This window comes from Myripristis murdjan, chromosome 23, assembly GCF_902150065.1.
Source record: "Myripristis murdjan chromosome 23, fMyrMur1.1, whole genome shotgun sequence".
Classification (NCBI taxonomy): domain Eukaryota; kingdom Metazoa; phylum Chordata; class Actinopteri; order Holocentriformes; family Holocentridae; genus Myripristis; species Myripristis murdjan.
Window position 1 is genome coordinate 1,371,960 of NC_044002.1, and position 19,240 is coordinate 1,391,199.

At 38.5% G+C, this 19,240-nt stretch overlaps 1 protein-coding gene across 1 annotated transcript in view; it reads left to right on the forward strand.

Annotated features, from left to right (window-relative positions):
• The first annotated feature begins 11,397 nt into the window (after window positions 1–11,397).
• The window catches only part of cnot4b (CCR4-NOT transcription complex, subunit 4b), a 45,910-nt gene continuing 38,067 nt past the window's right edge, over window positions 11,398–19,240 (forward strand). Inside the window, exon 1 of the mRNA XM_030045744.1 lies at window positions 11,398–11,621. The gene's annotated coding sequence lies outside the window, so the exon portion shown is untranslated. The remainder of the gene's footprint in view (window positions 11,622–19,240) is intronic.

The following is a 19,240-nucleotide window of genomic DNA, read 5'->3' on the forward strand; positions in this document are numbered from 1 at the left end:
TAGATTTTCTCTGCCACTGATTATGTATGATGGGTCACCCTGACTTTACAAGAGCTGCTAACCCAAAGGAATTTTATAATCAGTGTTTTCAGTCCCTGCAATGGTCTCAATGCTGTTTCAGAGGGTTTTCTGCCCTGACAGGTAATACATTCTGACGATTCTGAATAAAAATATTGTTTTTTAGATTGTCCAGCTACCAATGGAAATTTGCACTCAGAATTTTTTTTTCAGCTACATAACCACAGTTGTGAAACTATGTTGCTCAGATCCCAAGATTAGTTAAGCCCACAGTGCAGGATCAATAGGGAAACCAAGCAAATAGACAGGCAGCAGGCATTTGTGTTTCTATTGCTGCCTTTATCTCTGCTGCTTACATGACTTCATTGACACTGTTTGAATTTGTAAGTCTGTTCATTTTGTCACAGCACATGTTTTGGTGGATGATACCACAACACTGTCCTCGACATTGTTCAGACTCTCATCACCCAACCAGATATCCTGTGCTCTGGATTGGTCTCCATAGAGACGACACATCAGTTTTGTGTATGTGCAAAAAGCCCATAGTAAACACTACATATCCCTTTGACCATGTGTCCACAGTGGAGACTTCACACAGTGAAGCTGAAGTATCTTTCTCTCTCTTCAGCTGACTAATCTATTTGAGTGCACTGCTGCCTGTGCACAAATGCAGGAGTGGCTTATTTGCAGAGGATAAACAAAGAGGAAGAGAGAGGGATAAAAAAAGAAATCAGTACAGCTGTCCACAGTAAGTGGTCATCAAACATGACATGGAGACTGGTGGATTAGACAGCAAAAAGGTACTTCTCCAAGGTGACTAAGCCTAAGAGAAGAGCTTCATTTCAATGGAGGATATATATGTATAAACATGCTTGAATAGGCAAAGCTGGGTGTATTACTGAACATGACACTGCAGCCTTGATCAAAGCTCTTAAAGAAGTATGAAATCACTCCCTCTCCTCTGTACTGGTCTTTGACCAGAAGTGTGCTCCTTCTACACTTTACAACAAGGATTTGGAAATATACCGGAAAGGGCAAAATATATTTGCAGAACAGTTTCAGTCCTCAGAAATCAAAGTTAGATGAGTTCAAAATTCACATTTTTACAGTGTTTCACAAAGGATTACAAGCATATCTCAATACTGAATTCACATTTTTAGATGCAAAGCACTTCTGTGAGCACTAATGAAGCTCACTCACAAGAACAGTTAGAATTAAGAGGTATTTTGCTTTGGTGACAGCTAAAAAAATCCTTTCAAGTCCATTTGGTTCGTTTTTCCTTCTCCATGTCCTGCTGCAGAATCAAAAATCACATGGCTGGAGGTACATTGGACGAAACTGGAGAATCGAGAAAGGGGTCTACTGCGTGGTCTGGGGCTTTCATCATATAATTATCCCATAATAAATCATGTGATTTATTTGGTTTGTCATCAGAACTGAAGATTGAACAAACAAGTGGAACAAAGAAAAACCCTGGAGAGGGTTCATCAAATGAGGAGAAAAGAAAAACATTACATGTGGGCATGAAGGCAAACACAAAGAAAAAAGTGATTTTAATCTGTGCAAAGAATTGGGAGAAAAAGCTGTCTGTTTCTATTCTCTAAATTTACCGAGCAATATAACAGGAAAGTGCTGAATATATTCATAAACTGAAGCTTACTACAAAAGTAACAAATTCCATCTTGTGCCATGGCCAATATCATTAATTATAAAATCCACCAACCATCTGTGCCAGGACCATCTTGTAAAGAACAGATTATGCCTGCCACAAGATAGACTCAGACCTCAAACTCAACTGGGATAAAGTGCTCTTATCCACAACCAAAACCTGCCTGAATACACCCATTGCTTTGACACACTGATTGTCATGCCGTGATAAAGTTGCACTGGCCACGATCCCAAATGCTGCAGGCTGTCATCATTCCTGACTCCTGACTGATAGCTAACTAATTTGGCTTTATGGCTTTTGCTTCACTGTAACGTCATCAGCAACACTACCAACCACTAAAGTAAAGCCTCAGCAATTTGCTTGGAGGCAAACAGAACCCAAAATAATAATTTGTTCTATGTTTCCGGATGAATAATCAATCAGGAAATTACATTGTTATTATGTTCTGCAACAACGAACACCTGCCTCTTGGATGTAGAGACAGAATATTCTGGCCTTTATTTCGAGGTGTGTTGGGTAAAGTGATAAGTCTGAAAGACGTCAATGCAGGACACTGAGGGCAGGTTGTGACAGAGGCGGAGTACAGGGAGGGGTATATATGTGCTTTCAGAGTTGTACACTGTTCATTTCTATCCCAGGGTGCCTGTTAAGGATACAATGAAACACCAGTTTTCCCTGATGAAGTCTTTCCTCATCCTCCACATAGCTTGTGTGCAGGTTTTAGCTGCAGAGTCAGGTATGAGGCCCAGCACAGCCTGGCAAAGACGTGCCGACTGGAGCAGCCACAGTCATGTCACTCCTCCAACGGCTTCAGGCAGAGGGAGACAGGCATCCATGGGACTTGAGGAGAGACATGTATATTCATTTGATGCTGGGACGGCTGGGGAAACAACTGCTGACCCTGCACATCAAGGTTTTGGAGGATTCTCAAGGAAAAAAGCAACCAGCAGAGACAATGTGATGCGTTTTGGCAAGTTTAACTCTGACACGGTGAGTTTTAATGGCAACTAATACACAGGCAGGCCATTTTCTTATCTCCCTTACAAAGTCAGACAGAGATGTAATGAAGACATCATTTAAGAAGTAAGATGAAAGAACAGAAGATGTAATTTAAGCATTTTTGTTGTATAATATGTGTGTATCTATCTATCTATAGCTATCTCTATGTCTATATATAGATATAGACACAGATAGATAGATTAGAGACTCCATGCTTGGCAACAATAAAATGCATCTTCATGGAGTAAAGCAGTGGTTTTAAAAAACATATTTTTGGAAAGGGAATAAAGATAAATAAAAGGAATGAAACTAAAAAAAAGAAGAAAAAGAAGAAGAAGAAAAAGAAGAAGAAGAAGAAGACAAAGAGGAAGACGGAGAAGAAAATGAAGCCTAAATAAAATTCTTTGTATTTCTTTCAGAATTTGCTTCTGTGGCCGATAGAGATGTTTTCTTTTTTTTAAATTTATTTTATTTTTATAAGAGGGTGTCGAATTTAACAGCAACTTTTAAATTAATAATATATATAATTCCCATTTTTTATTTCTCATATTTAAAAAATCTTCTTTTTTTATGTTTTTGTATAGTTGCAGTGTACATAGGTTTTAATTATTGTCATTATTATTTTAGTTTGTTTTTTTTAATCTGTGCTTTCCAAAAAACGAACAAACCAACCAACCAACCAAACCAACAAACAATAAACAAACAAACAAACAAACAAACAAAACAGTTGCAGTTGTAGAGGGTTGACAGCACAAATGTAACTCTGCCTCCCAGACAGCAGCAGTTAGTGCTGTGATGTGACAATAATAAAAGCATTTCACTGTCATTTCTTGCAGCATGGCTGCAGTGGGATCCAGACCAGAAGCTGCAGTTCATATTCACACTGCACAGGATGCTTTGGACTTTACACTTGTAATCCGTCCCTAGGAAAGTGCCAGCTGAAGGGACTGTCTCAGCGGACAGGTACATGTACTGCTGTCAAAAAACACTCCTTCTCAGGAGTTTGTCCCACAGACCATAGTCGCAAAGCAGCCATTTTCCCCTGATGTCCTGCTCAGGCTGGATAGGATAGCCTATACACACTGTGTTTGGAAACAGTGACATTAGCTGGGAAGTGGTTGAATGCTAGTGCTAGCTGCTAACAGTAGGTAATGGGTGATCAATCGTGTTGCTTTACATTGTAATATGGCCCCATAGCCTTTCAGATTTTTACTCTCCATTGTTTTCTCTGTTGCTGATCAGTTGGGAAGTGTGAAGCAATAACGCTTTGTCAGATTCCTTATGTTTACAAAAGACACAACCTGCAACGCAGCACAGCGTTATTAGAGAATCAGAGCTTCCCACCTTGAGCATGATGTCAGAGGAAAATGGCCGACTTGTGAATATGGTCTATTGCTCCCCAGTATGTGATGATGGGATTGATACCTAAATCATCTCTGGTAAATAGTTCTGTCCAGCATGTGTGCCAAAATATTATCATTATAAAGTTAAAGAGGGTTACTGAATGGATGCTCCAAATGCTAACTGTTAGCCTCCTGCCATTGAAGTGGCTTCTTTATGCAATCACATGACTTTCAGTAAGAATTTCCTTAAAGGGACATTTCACCAATTTTGAACAAACTGATATTATTTCACTGACCAGTGAGGGACACAAATGACATTGTTTTTGAAGTCTTTTGTTTTGTCTTTGCAGATAAATTCCTCCAGACCCTGCAAGATGTCTAGTCACAGCCCTGCGCGCTGAGGCTGCTCCGACAGGAAATTTAGTCTCACTGAATTGCTGGTTGCCAAGAGCTGCAACCCCTGCGCCCCCCGGGATATCACTTTGTAAATAATGGGTGTGGAGAATGGAAATGAAATGAACAGTTGGTTGTAACACATTATAAAGCATACCAAAGCAAGACCATCAAAATCTACTGAAGAAACATTAAATGTAAATTCCCATTGTCATAACGCTCTCATAATCCTCTGAAACCTGAGGATATTCCCTAATTTCTTTCAAAAATTATTATTAAAGTTAAACTTGCACAAAATTACCTCAAATTTAAAAGAATTTGCCAAATTAAAGAATTACCAAAAGAAGAACATTAGCCCTATAAAGTCTGAACTATGAAAGAATTGGCAGAAAATTCCAATTTTTTGAAACTGAGCCCTTTATTTAGTCCTATAACAAAATGTAAAAAAAAAAAAAAAAAAAAAAAAAAAAAGATGCAAAAAAAGATGTTATTACATATGATTTTTCTGTTGTATCATATACAACAGAAAAACTTGAAGTGCCAATGGTATGGTCCAGCATGAACAGTGGAAGTGTCCAAAGGTATACAACAGTATTTTGATTAAATTGAAAACGGAATGTGTTATTTGATAACGTGTATCATATATCATAGAAATGGCTATATCGGGTTAGCAACATTAGCAACAATAACAGAAAGCATAAAAGAAAATGACCAGAAAATGACCAGCATATTAGTAAAAAATGTGCAAAAAATGTGTAAATGTGTAAAAATAAATGTGTAAATAAATAAATAAAATTAGAAAATAAACTTTAAAAAGTCCACTAAACTAAATGATGTAAACTATATATTATTATATATGAAAACTATGTAATAATAATGATAATAATAAATAAATGAATTTTGCTCAGGGAATGACACAAAAACTTTCAAAATAAAAGCCCACCCATGGTTTTCAAAGCAAAAACATCATTTTGTATCATGCATGCTTTCCCATCTCTGTGTAATATCTTGATTACAGCAATGAATTTCTGTCAGAATCTTTTTTTTTTTTTTTTTTTAAGGAATTTTTACTTTACTCAAGTATTTATGTCTCTGTCTGCTTTCACTTCACTACAGTTTGAAAATAAATACATTGTACTCCACTACAGTTTCCCTGACTACCTCTGTGACTAACTACCTTGAAATTATTTTACTGACAATTTGAATTATGAACATGAAACCTTTACCACAAGCATAAGAAATCAAGTTTTTAGTTTTCATCAAAATTAGTAAACACTTTTTTTTCTTTCTTGATCTTCATTCTACTGGTGGGTGTCAACAAAAAATTATTATTATTATTATTATTTAATTTGTTTGCTTACTTAGTTATTTATGTGTTTGTTTACCAAAGTTATTTTTCATGAAATGTCTGCATGGGAAAAAAAGTTTTTTTATTAAACACAACTTACTTGTACTTTTGAATAGTGAATTACACTTAATATCAGATACGAAAGCTTTTGCTAATTAGTTTTGTTAGGGATGACTTTCACTTTTATGTGAGTAGTTTTTCAGCAAGGCATATAAAAAGCAGCATATAAAGAAATGTGCACTTGTATGTTTTGCAGGGTTACACATTAGAGATTAAATTCCATGTTATCCTGACTTTCAAATGGGAAGTTAGGAATCAGAAAGCAACACCAATCTTGCCATACCTTTCCAACAATTAAAACAGATCTGTGTATTGGAAGAGAAGATATCACTGTTAGGAGAAAACCAGAGAATTTCTCTCTTCAAGATGAATGCAGTATGCTTCAAGATGATAAGCAATGAGGGGAAAGAGCAAAAGGATGGCAGGATAATTAAGGTCGGAAACATCTGCATCTGAAAAGAACTTGATTAATTTTCTGCGTTGGCCTCCTCATTGTCTCATCGCAACATGTTGGATGTCGCTGCTGCTGGTCTTCTTAGACTTACTTAAGAACTTTATCACAAAGTTTACCACTCGTTTCAGAAAACTATAGGTTTTCTTCAGTTTTAGAGGATTGAAGTGGCTGTCTGCAGCTGAAATACCAAGGCCTTGATGACAATCTGGTTTGAAGCTGGGTCCTTCGATGCCATGGCGGCTAGCAGGTAAACTCCTCACAAAGTTCACTGAAGACAGGACTGTGGACCTTTTTAACACTAAGAGCTCTATTTTACCAATCTAAGTGGAACAAATGGTGGAAAAAATGGTGGTTGCGCAAGGCGCATGGTTCCAAAGGGTTGTACTTGTTCTCTTCATTAATCATGCTTGTGTTTTGGGTGCAACCTGCAATGAACCGATCCGAGTACCATCTCCCATTCTCCTCAGAAGCCGGTTGTAAATGGACCCAAAAGCTAAAGGTCAATGGCCAGTCTTCTGATTTTAACAAAAGTTCACTTAAAGCATCATTGTGACATGTGGAAAGAAGTTTATCAAAGACATTTGCAAATTACAAAACAACCAGAATGCCAAATGTTGACAAACATGACAGTCATGCATTATCATTTTATAAAATTCCCTTATTACACTCCTGATCAAAATCTTAAGACCAGTTGAGAAATTGCAAGAATTTACATTTTTCACTGTTGGATCTTAAGAAGGTTCTAAGTAGAGCTTCAAAATGCAAAAAGAAGAAATGGGAGTGAGACAAAAAAAAAAAAAGAAAATAAATTGAGTAAGCAATTTATTGCAAACAACCATTAAACTGAAATAGGCTGTTCATCAGCTGATCAAAAGTTTAAGACCACTGCCTTTAAAAGCCCAGATCTTGGCAAAAATGTGGATTCAGTGTCATTTTCACACTGTCATGGTTTCTTTATTAGTACCAGAAGGTAAATTAGTTGTGCAGACAGGAACTCAGCAATCCCAATATAAAATCACAGCCACACAAAGACATCAAGACAGACAAATCACACAATAGAAAAACAATGCAATCATCACAGAATATAAAAGTGCCTGAACATCTCCATGGATCCTTCTGAAGTTCAATATGAACAAAATTGTTCACCTTGTGGCCCTACTATTCAGCATTACAATTGCTGTGGGTACAAAACTATTTCTGTATCATTTTGTCCTACCCTTAGGGACCACAAAACGACAGCCAGAATGAAGGAGCTGGAACTCACCATGCAAAGGATGAGAACTCTTGTTAAGTATAGAGCTGGCTTTACGCTGCAGCTGTATGCCATAGAGGGCTGACATAGTGAGTTGAGGCTCCCCAATTAGCCGGCCAGCCCACTTAATGATTTGGTTCAGGGAATTTTGGGTCTCAATGTATCGAAAAATTTCATAACTATTATTGCTAATCTTCCTTTGAGAGAACTGAGAATCCTTGATTTTGTAATTGTCTGCAGAAAGTGCTCCTCTTTGAGTCTCATTGTGGGAATTTTGGTATATTTGAGAACCTTCTCAAAGACTTGAATGATGCATTAACAACAGTGTTAACAAATGGGTTAGGGTTAGGGCTTAATCACACAATCAGTATCAATGCAATTATCTTGAATTAAACTGAATGTCACTGCAGCACATTAATATTCACACAGGAACAGGGCTTTCCTACATCCAATGTCTTAATATCCATTAGCTGAATCTTATGTCCATTGTGATATTACAGCATATTTTAGCTGGTGTGAGTTTAATGTTAAAAGTGATACTTCACCCACTCTGAGAAATGTGATATTATGTCACCTCCCGCTCTAGCTTCTGTAGGACAGTAGTGGTGCTCTCTTCCTCTCATTGTTACTGAGTGCTGGATACTGGCTGGATGTTCCAAATGCTAACTGTTAGCCTCCTGCCACTGAGGTAGACTTCCCCAGCTAACCATCTTGAAAATAACTGCCTTAATCCACTCAAGGAAGGTTTAACATCAGTTTATATGTGTCGGTTTCCTAGACTAAAATGCACATACAACTACCCAGTGCACACAAATGACAGTTTGGCCTAAATGAGTGTTTAAAACTGTATTTTTTCTCTTACCAGCATCCAGAAAGATCCGGTAACTTCTGCACTTCCTGTATCACTCTGCACCAGACGAGCAGTAAACATCACAGAGACAGAGATAGATTGTTTGAGAATTTGTTTTCATCATTGAACACATGAACACGTGTGGGAGGACAAAAATATCAGCTTTCTCCAGAATACTAAAAACATGAAAGAAAAAGAAAACAGTTCTACCATTGATAATATTTTGCTTCATTTTAGGCCATAAAAATTCTGCATCCTGGAACTACAACTTTATTTGCTTAGCAATTTTACTGAGTTATGATCACATCTTCTGCCATAGCTCTTGTTTTCTGTATTTGTGATCGTGGTATACAAATATGTCCTGGTTATGAATCAGGGTGGAGACACTGTCAGAAATAGGAGTTCAGTAGGAGTTCATTTCTATCCCCAAAGTACAATCTATACAAATGTCCTCCTTAGGGCTAATTATTGCACCTCAAGGTAATTATCGACATCACATCACTGTGGACCCTCATCAATATGCCTCCAGGAAAAACCGCTCCACTGATGATGCTATTTCATCGGTGGTCCACACAGCTCTCACCCATCTGGAGAGAAGGAACTCCTACGTCCGTCTGCTCTTCCTGGATTTCTCCTCTGCCTTCAACACCATCATCCCTCAGACCCTGGTGCAGAAGCTCTCCTCCCTTGGACTGAGTCCCACACTGGGGAACTGGGTGCTGGGCTTCCTGACCAACAGACCTCAGACTGTCAGGATCCACTGTCGGACCTCTACACCTCACGATGCAGGGGGAGGGCCCTCCGCATCTTGAAGGACTCCACCCATCCCGCTCACAGTCTGTTTCAGCCCCTCCCCTCAGGCAGGCGGCTGAGGAGCATCCAGAGCAAGACCACCAGGCTCAGAAACAGCTTCTTCCCTGCAGCTGTCAGACTGTTGAACTCAACCCATGCTCTGTAGTCTCCCACCCTCTCCCAACTCATTCTCTCTTTCTCCCTTTTTCCTGCACAAATCACTTTAACATGCGTGTTTAATATTCATAAGCTAATTTCAGCACTGTTTGTGTATCAAGTCTAACAGTTCCTGAATCCCAGTACCAGGCGTTGGGTTCTGTCACTTGGTACATTTATATATGCTTCTTATATCTATTCATACACACTGTTTATATTATTTAATACACTGTTTACATTTATACATACTGTTTATATTTATACATGTTGTTTATAATTGATATATACTGTTCATACTTACATAATTTATATTTTATCTTTACATTTTTTTTTTTTAATTTATTTATTTATTTTTTTTTACCTTGCTTTATTTATTTATTTAGGCTTATACTGGGACCTGAGTTCTAATTTCATACCACTAATGTGTAAATGTGAGCTGGTATGACAATAAAGTTCCTTGAATCCTTGAATCCTTATGTGAACCTTTTTCACAGCCAAAAAGGTCCATATATGTTTCCAAACAGTAAAAAGTACAAATATGTACCATTTCCTTTAAATGGTAAGGCACAATATCAGGGAACAAGCGTTTGTTAAGCCAAATTCAATGAATTAATACATAAATAAATAATGAATAAATAAAATTATCAATAAATACTTTAATAAATCAATAAATAATCTAAAATATCATTTTTAGGGAGATTTTAACTTGAAGGCTATGGTTGAGAAGCCTTGAAATGAAATAAGTTTTGTAGATTTGTGGATATGAAAATAAATTCTTCAATCAATATTGTGGTTATAATACAGGAACAAGACTCTCTATAAGGTACAAACCACAAGGGGACAAATAAGGAGCCAATGTCAAGAGGACGAAAGCTGCAGCCTCGAGGCCAAGGACAAGGCGCTGTACCCCTGAAGGTCTAATTGGGCTTTATTTTCTGAGAGTGGAGGAGAGATCACAAATGAACCCACATGTTGGTGAGTGCAAGGACTACATTGTTGTAAATATTCTGATTTCTATAGCATTTCAGAAATATTCCAAGGAGGCAGCATGCTTTCTCTTGGTATTTTGTGGCATTTATGTGTCCCTTCTGTCATTTTTAGGGAGGTTTATTTTGACTTCAAGGAAATGTCTCCCCCTGCTGATCCAAGAGATGGCCCTTCACATTGGTCTCTATTATAGATCAGTGGTCCCCATGTTCAGCAAAAATTAATAATCAAAAGTATTTACCAGTAGCACTGAGACAATATCACTAATATTCATGATTGTGATATGTCTGATAATAGCTGTAATCTTTTAAAATATTAATATTTTCTCAGTGACAAAGCCATTCCTTTAATCAACAAGGAATTTGCCTCTGTCGCTAATTCTGTTCCTTCAGGTATGAGTCAACTAATTAAAAATCACTGAAGTTGTCAGACTATCAACAAATTGAATCGTATCCTATAGTTATTGATATTAAATTTATCCGAAATGCAGTGATTAGCACTTTATATATATCTATATCTATATCTATCTATCTATCTATATCTATCTATATATATATAGATATATCTATCTATATCTATCTATATCTATATAGATATATCTATCTATCTATATCTATATAGATATATCTATAGATATATATCTATCTATCTATATCTATCTCTCTCTCTCTCTCTCTCTCTCTATATATATATATATATAATGTTTACGTACATTAATTTGATAAAGTAATTGTATATTCACAATGTAAAGCAACATTTTCTAAGGTTTCCTTGGTAGAATTTAATTACATTACAATTACTTTATAATGTCTGTCTATATCTATCTATCTTTGACTCATCTCTCTCTCTCTCTCCCTGTGTACATCTATCTATCTATATCTATATCTATATCTATATGTATATACACACACACACACACACACACACACACACACACACACACACAAAATTCTTCTCACACAGAATTCTTCTCTGTGTCCCAAAGAAGAATTCCTCTGTGTTAGGGTTAGGGTTAGGACTTCAATACCCACAATGCCGTGTGTAACATCAGGACCATTTGCGCAGACTCAGTGAGTTGTATAGTTGCCCCTCTTCTCTCCTCCTTCAGTGTAAGATGGTGGTTTCTGGTAGAACTAGGTAGCCAACACACACAGAGGCTAAGCGTAAAGGCCGACTGGTTTCACAAAGCATATGCTACTGAGTTCCTCGGACAGCGACTTGCTGTAACGGCGGAACCGGCTCACACGGAGGCTGCTCCCCGATAAGCCCGGAGAGGAAGCCCTAGCAAGACACAGGCAGGGTGAGTATCCCACCAACCTATCGCCATAAATTAGGCTACTCAGGGAACCATCATTTCCCAAGGTACACAAAAGTCAGATAGGAATCTCAGCCACATACGTCAACATTAATCAAACGGCTGTCCGTTTCACTGTGGCCATGTTTTAGGAGGAAATTGGTCTCACTCCGGTTCTGTCGGTGTTTCGGTAGGCTTGGCCGGGGGAGGACAGGCCGCACAAACTCCCCTGTCTGACAGCCTTTTGTCAGGACCCGAACTTCTTAACAACATGTTTGTCTGTGTACACCAAGCCGCTCTGGCGTTATAATAGTGCTGCTAGTGGTTCTACCCGGGCGTGGGTGTGATATTTAAAGACAAAGCAGAGCGCAAGAAGAAGGGTAGCCTGTTAGCTATTCACCGTTAGCCGACGCCATAGATAAGACAGACAGCCGCTAGCAGCATTCCAAGCTATCAGGTCCCCTAGCGGGTTAGCTTAGCCGGTTAGCTTAACCAGTTAGCCTAGCCGTTTAAACAGCGCCGGCATCTTCCCGTTATGGTGTCACTTCACCCGGTTTAATGGCAGCAAACCCCTTTATATTGTTCCTCATGTAACCACGTAGCGATGTTAGTGAGTATGCGACACGATTAATAGTTATTAGTAGCTAATGTTGCAGTTCAATATAGTTGTGCATATGGCTAATGAAACCCTGTCATTGACGTCAGTCACTGGAGGCATAATGTAAAATGTGTGCACCCCCTCACCCCCCCCAGTTTGTAATACGCAGATATTTTGTTAGATCATACAGGAGCACAGATTGAGTTCAAATGATGTGATACATACACACAGGACCAAAACAAATAGCATGTTGTGGCCAGTGATAGCTTACCTAGAATCAGTGATGCTTTGTAAGTTACCAGGGTGCCTGAATGCACAGTGGATGTCATTTTAATGTGAACAGTCAGCTCATGTCAACAAACAAAGCACTCTTAACAAGTAATGACTGAAGAGCTAAGATTTAAATCTGCCACACACACACACACACACACACACACACACACACACAAACACACACACACACACACACACACACACACACACACACACACACACACACACACAAGTCTCAGATGGCTTTCCGCAATCATTGCTTGATCTTTGATTCCTCATGTCTTTGTTATGAACAACAGGAAGTTTAGCAACTTGAGAGGTTTTCAGGAAGAAGTAGCAAGTTCAAGTTTCTTTTATTACTGCACACTAGGCTGGTGGAATTGGTTTTCAGTGCAAATTTGAAGAGTTCATTTCAGTTCACTGCACACAACAGCGTAAATGTAAAAGAAAACAATCAGGACAGTACCAACAGTGAAACAACAGTGCAAAGGTCACATATGTACATTTAAAGTCACAAGAGAAAGTTCTAGTTGTCCGTATCCTGGGGAATGGTGGCCGCAGTTGGTAATCTAGTTGGATTTTCTATGTTGTTTGGGTGTACTTCTGTAACAGACAGTGATGTGATCACAAGTGGATGGCTGTAAGTACAGATTTTAATGCAACCAATGCGTCCTCATTGTGTCATGTGATCTGATTGCTCAGACCAGCTTCGGTGGTGGTCTGGGCCATATTGAAGCAACACCTGCTTAACTGACATCCTCTGTGACGGTGCTCCAGGCTTAATCTTTGCTGTAGTCTTACTTTATTTTTGCCCACTGTTTGGCGGGGCACTGGATGACCTGCTCTTCCAAATGCATGATCTGTTACCATTTTTATTATAGATCAGTATTTCTAACAGTCAAGTCAAGACACTGCTGATACTTTGAAAAGCAGAGTTACATCAAAACAGCTTCAGATCATATGTCAGATCATAGCAGCCTCTGACACTTTCTACAGGGTTTTCAGAGTTTCAGAGTCCAGTTGACAACAAGAAGCATTTGGTCTTTGCAAACGGAAATGACTTACATGTTTATTTGCAGACAGAGCAGGGAAGTGAGATCTGATCAAAAGTGGTCACTCGAGACGCATGTTGAGACTAATGCTAGGTGTGAACTGACATAGTTAGAGCTATGCATGTATGATTTGACCAGGACTAATCTTTCAAAGGCTGTCATGACCGCTGATGTCAGGCCTGTAGGCATTGAGGCTGGAGATCTTGGTAGGAGGTGACGAAAAATCTATTTAAGTATCACAATTCTTTCTTTTTTTATGTTTTCTAAATCAGTTTTTTATTGAATAGATTTAAAGTAAAGATAATAGTATCGCATGAACCTAGATGACCTAAGGAATCTGATGGTACCAAGCATACCATACTAAGTTTTCGGCAAGGGGACTAAATATTGCTCCAAAGTTTGGCTAAATTTTAGTGGGGGAAAATCTGGCATGGCCATTTTCAAGGGGTCCCTTGACCTCTGACCTCCAGATATCTGAATGAAAATGGGTTCTGTGTGCACCTACGGGTCTCCCCTTTGCAGCCATGCCCACCTTGTGCTAATCCCATGCGGTTTGACCCACAAACAATACAGTAGAAATGTGTATTGTAAAATTGTATCTATTGTAAAATGGTGTATTTGTGCAACAGTCTTGGAGTTGCATAAATTGGTTTTGACTGGAAAGCTGTCACTCTTGGATTCAGTGACCCATATTTGATTCATGTGTTTTGATGGCAGTCCCTAGAGTGGTCAATTTATTGTAGTGAGACCATTTTTTGGAACTTGACATCACTCTTTAAACCTGTTGTAACCTTGAGGACAATCACAGCTTTATGGAACTTTTTATAAAACTTTCACTTTTCAACATTCACAAACTAGAGGATAATTAAAAAAAACAAACAAAAATTGCAAGAAATCATAATATCAAATCGCAATGCTTAAGAATCACAATACATATCAAATCAGCAATTATCTTCATAGTATTGAATCAGGAGATAAACATATCATCCCAGCCCTAGATCTTGGCTTATTGGGGAATAATAGTGGACGACCTGGCCATCATTTAACTGTGGGAAAGTGCCAAAGGTTGTCAGGAGGAATCTTCAAGTCATTTGTATTGTTTAGTGCCAGAGGTAGTGTATTCTCTCCTTGGCAGGGTCCTGTGTAGCCACCTTCTTGGTTCAACAAGTTGGCTGTCCACAGGCCTGCCTCAGAAACACACATTTGTCAGTGTTGATGACGTGGCTTCATATTAGACCTATATATTTTGTGCCAGGAACCATCTTTAGGGCATCACTGTGACTTTGACTACTTACATTAATGCCATCAATCAGGGAGCAGCCAAGACTTAAAGCAAACTATCTATCTCATCACATTACAACTGACCAAACAACGTTGTTTTAATTTCCCTCTTCAGTGGGAGTTGTAGCTGACTGTGGCCACTTAAAGGAACATTCAGATGTAAAACTCATTAGCATTGTTTTAACATAATGACTGTTTGACCTTGCGGTTGTGATGCTGTTTTGTTATTTGCTAGTTTAATTTCCTTACACTTAAAGTTCCTTTTAACACAGCAAAATTACAGCGACATAATTGTGTGGAAGTAGAATCTAAGAGACTACGAGGAGAAAGGAATTATATGCACGATTTAAATCCACAGCCTCCATCATTGTTGTCGTTGATGTATTGTCACTCTGACCTCTCAAACAAACTTTGTAGCTGCAGAGCTTGGCAGTGGAGGATGGTGGGAAATGATGTTTTCTGGTTTTTGAAACTGTTTCTTCACCCTTTTGTCATTAAAATGATAAGATGGTGTACTTTTTTGTGTAACTAAACCTGCAAAGCTATCAGGGTTGAAACTCCCTTAAACTGAGCCTTGGTTTGGTAATGGTGGTGTCTGTGTATATGTCTGTGACTTACCCATGATGTTTTATTCTTGATGTAAACTTTTTTTGCATACTTGTGTGATTTTTGTCCTCCTGCTCATGGTGTGGTCATGTATAGAGCTGCTACCAGTAGAAATTGGAACTAGTTAACTTTGGTGATTACTTTAGTGCCTTAAAGCAAATGAGATGCTGGGCAGCATTCTTCAACTTGTAGCTGGAGAAACTGCAGTTTGTTGAAACTCATCATCCATCATTATGCTTTCTGTCAACAGAAAGCATAATGGTGGATGATGGCAACAAAATAAAGATAATAAAAAATAAATAAAGTTTGATTGATTGATTGATTGATTTTGATGGCGACGGTGAACAGTGCTGTCTAACATGTTGCTCCAAAATCTGCCTTAGTGTTTAGCTGGGTTGAGATTTACAGTAAGCTTTCCCTCTAAGGCAGGGGCATTCAGTTAAAATTTTAGTAGGTCCAGTTACTTAAAATTCCTCCCCAGCAGAGTGGTGGCCATCACAAAGACACCTATAAAATGTAATTAAGTTCAATTCAAAAATAAATACCTTTCACAGCCATTCTCACATTGTGAAAGTAAGAAAAAAAGCAGGCCTACTCTCAAAAGTATCAAAATGTGTTTCCCTTAAAAGAATGGAAATGACAATAAAATAATGCTCACTTCAGTCTTTATCTGAACAAGACTCGGTCTTTATCCTGAGCACAGAATACCTTGTCTAGTATTTGTGGTCTAAAAAGCTGCATCCTTTTATTGTAAAGCTGCCAGGAAAAGACATCACTTATACCATATCTCTATATTATGATATACATAATCCCACACAGTGTCTAGTCTCATAGCCATATTGATATAATATTGATATATGGCCCAGCCCCTAAATTTCATGTAGTTTATTATAATATAGTGCTTCCAAGCTATAAATAAATACAGTGTACAGTCTACTACAGTGTAGTGTAAGTACAGTGAAGCAGTTTTCTTCCTGTTTTGGCTGAGGTTCCTCCTCCATGCTGTAAGTCAGTCCTGCACATTCCACACCTTCTCATATTTGCACACAGAACAAATAAACATTGCACAAAAAGTAAGGAAATTTGTGTTTGGTAGATTATTTCTTTGTTGTAATGATGCTTCTTGGCAATAAATCGTATGCCGTTGGAAAGCCTGTTTATTTCGCTTTTTGAATGGTGCCACATTTGTAAGGAACATGCATTTGTGGGATGGGCAGCAGAGCTGAGTATGGGGTTGCGCCCATGAAAAATTTGCCAAATCTTCTCTTTCCTTACTTTTTGTGCGATGTTTATGTAGAACAAATCCATTTCACCGTTTTCCACAGCTATAATACTTTGCTGTTGTAAAGTAATTGGGAATTATGCATTGAGGAAAATGTTTTATGTGAAGGGGCTTTCAATAACCAAGGAACTTACTCAAGTGGTAGTAGGCCTAAGTGAAGACTGGAAATGGAACCTGTACACTGCACAGATCTTTAGCTCATCAGTGTCTTCTGTGAACAATTACAGATACAAGCCATGTTCAGTTCCGCATTTTTTTCCTGTCACTGTTCCATTTACAGTGTTCTTGTCTTGCCCAGGAGGGCCCTCCCCTAAGGACCTAGATGTTGTCATACTTTAAATGAGTATGTAGACATTTGGCATTTGAGTAAATCATTAATGAGAAAAAGCCATAACTTACTGAGGGACAACAGTGAGAATGGGCAGGTTCCGGATAGACTGTCGTCTAGTAGTTCAGTGTATGCAGGTCTTATCTGTCTCTGTATTTGCATGAGTACAATATTTCTGTTCTGTATGTTGTCTGGATGTCTCTGTTGTTGACCACTGAGGGGTTTAAAGGGATAGGTCACCAATTTTGAAAAACTTGATATTATTTCGCATCCCCCTGTTAGCTGTTATGTAGGACAGTAGTGATGCTATCTTCCTCTCATTGTTATTGTGCTGGATCCTGGCTGCATGGTGCGCCCCCACTATTGTGGAGTGCAGTAAACAAACAATACAAAGGCACAGAAAGTACACACAAATTTGTGTGTGGTGACATGTCTGACTGTTTCTGTTTTGGATAAGTTTGATTATGATGGTGGCATACTTTACAGGACGGCCTATGTGCAGATTGTGAGCTTTTAGGCCTTGTTCCCACCTGGTATTAACATCTGTCCTGAGAGATCCGGATTCAAGCGGACACCTCTAAGTACAGTTGTAAACAGCAGCAATGCGTTCTCAGTGCCTTCTGAATGATGCGATCTTAGGATGCATTTGGAGGTGGCCTGTGATGCTTATATCCACATCCCATTAGAGGTGTAAATAGATATGTTCCAAGATGCACTGGAGGATGGCCTGCTAACATGACATCCTCTGAATTGCAGGTCGGCTAAAGAGCAGTTGGGTAATGAATAAAAACTCCCCTTAATAAGACATGAGCTCCCCTAAAACATTATGCAAGAAATTTTGGGGGTGTCTCTAAAATATGCATGGACAATATGCAGGGTTTTTCTTCTATATACAATTTGGAAGCAGCTGTGTTTATTAAATCCTTATATTTCGTGCCCTGGTGGAATTAAGCACACTCTTTCTAACCCTAGACGCAATAGAATTACTATAGGAATACTACAGAAATATTATAGGCGGCTGTGTGAATCTGCTAGTTGCAGTTACTACAGGAATACCACAGAAATATTACAGGTTTATTTATTCACCTAAGCAGAGAACGCTCTCAAACCTGCTGGATAATCTGAGCCTGAATGTGATCGGGTTGAGCCTGTAACAGACGTGAAATACATCTTGAGTAATTGACAATGAGCTAAAATGAGGCTGGAGTTCGCAAGGATGTCTCCTTTTATCTGCTGCCTGTTCAATGCCATTTTATTTTTACTTTTTGTGTGAAAGGAGGACTATCAAAGTAAGAATTTTATTTTGTGGTGCCCCCACCACCCCCTGAAATGATGTGTGTTTATTTGTATATAGAGCGGGAAAATGAGATCCACTCAGAAGTGTACAGGCGAGAGGCATTTGGAGATGCATGTTAATGACCATTGTGTATGGACGGCTGACAGCTGTCCGCTTGTGTTTGGATTGCCAAAGACGCCTTATGAAGACAGTCCTGTAACTGCAAGGTCACAGGTTGACTACTCCCTGAGTGTGTTCATTTCCCAATAAAACAGACTTGGGCCTAAGCCCTACCTGCTCAAGATCCATTTTTTTTCTCTCTGTGTTACTTCTGAACCTTCTGATGAATTGGCTACATATGCTTGTCTAAGGCATATCAAAATGCAGGAAGACTGTTGCTTCTGTTTAAGTTTAATTTTCCCACGTGTGGCACATGGTCACTCCCCTTCTTGTTTTTCCTCTTGTCAATTCCTCAAGCCTTTGTTTTGTTTCGCTGGAAGTGTCTTGACAAAGCACCTTTGGTGTCAACCAGAATTAGGGACACATGCCAAACTTTTTTTCAATCTGGTTCTTATTTTTTAGTGTAATGATGATTGTCTCAAATTTGATCACCTCCATTTTGCAGGGATGCTGCTTTATGTCCAGTCCAGATGTATTTTATGTTACAGTAACACACCGCGGCTGCTAATATCTTCAAATAAATGTCATTCAACAAATTTCACAGTATTTCAGATATAATAATCAATTTCATCATTTTTATCCGTTGATCATACACATTCTTGTTTACATTGCTTGCTGCTGGTCTTGTTTTCCACCATTTCAAAGAAGGGGATTTTGTTGCTTCAGTTTTGCTTAAGCTTTCTTTGTGTTTTACTTAACTCCCACATTCTTTTGTATTTATACAATCATAAATGAAATAGGGCTGATAT